Here is a 1,260-nt window from a genome sequence, read left to right on the forward strand (position 1 = left end):
CAGCAGATCACGGACCACTGTCAATCAGATGCTTGCCTTGCCGTCCATCCATCCATCCATCTATCTATCTATCTAGCTAGCTAGCTATCTATGACTCTCGATATCTAACTCTCTTGCTTGCTATCGCTCCCCCAATGGTCACGTATGTTGCATTCAACGAAAAAGAAAATCGTGTGCTGGAAATGATTTCTGGCAACTGTGAAGGAACTGCACGACTGCAGCAACCACAACACCTCTGTCTGTGTCTGTGGAGCAATCGGTCAGCGTGTTTGGCTGTTAACCGAAAGGATGGTGGTTCAAATCCACCCAGGGATGGCCCACTTTTCCCCCCGCCCCTTGTTATTGTTTCTACTTCTGGCGGTCAGCTTGCCAGACTGCGGCTACAGTAACCTTAAGCTGTTTGCTGCGGACGGCCATCTTGCAAAAATGTATTGAGCGTTTAGAAACTTCCTTTCCATTGCCTAGGCCAACGTAAACCAAAGCACTGCTAGGAGTCGAAAACAGGGTTTCCTGTTTACAAGACAGGCGCTTTGACCAACTAAGCCACGGTGCCAGGACTCTCCCATTCCCCAGTGCCTACACTCAGGTGTAAGGCACAAAACAAAACAAAACAAAACAAAACAAAATCTGGATGCAGGCTGCAACAAAGGAAGCACACAGAGGTGAAAACGTAAGGTTGACGGGAGTAACAAGCTCCCTGTTGCGACTGTCCAGGGGCGGCAATGGGAAATGGACGATGGCCGTTAGGTGCGCGTAGCGCATGTCCTTTGGGTTCTGCTTCTTCTTTACAAACCGGCGTCTGTCCAGTTGGCTTTCCGGTTCATTACGTCCTCTGATGGCTTTAAGATAAGCCTATCATGCTAAAACTGATGGTCGACAAAGCGGAAGCACAAGCTTCGCAAGGAGCACACAAAGCCCACCTAAGGCACCGCTGGGATTTGAACCCAGGACCTCCTGTTTACTAGGCAAGCGCTTCAACCAACTAAGCCACGGCACCAAATCTGCCACTGTTGCTGCTGATAGTAGCATAACAGCAGATCACGGACCACTGTCAATCAGATGCTTGCCTTGCCGTCCATCCATCCATCCATCTATCTATCTATCTATGACTCTTGATATCTAACTCTCTTGCTTGCTATCGCTCCCCCAATGGTCAGTAGCATAGTAGCATAACAGCAGATCACGGACCACTGTCAATCAGATGCTTGCCTTGCCGTCCATCCATCTATCTATCTATGTATCTATGTCTCTTGATATCTA

At 48.7% G+C, this 1,260-nt stretch overlaps 1 non-coding gene across 1 annotated transcript; it reads right to left on the bottom strand.

Annotated features, from left to right (window-relative positions):
* Window positions 1-923: 923 nt before the first annotated feature.
* Window positions 924-997, bottom strand: trnat-agu (transfer RNA threonine (anticodon AGU)). Its single transcript has one exon. It is a non-coding gene; the product is annotated as a tRNA-Thr (tRNA).
* Window positions 998-1,260: the final 263 nt, after the last annotated feature.

This window comes from Amia ocellicauda, chromosome 2 (genome assembly GCF_036373705.1).
Source record: "Amia ocellicauda isolate fAmiCal2 chromosome 2, fAmiCal2.hap1, whole genome shotgun sequence".
In the NCBI taxonomy this organism is placed as follows: domain Eukaryota; kingdom Metazoa; phylum Chordata; class Actinopteri; order Amiiformes; family Amiidae; genus Amia; species Amia ocellicauda.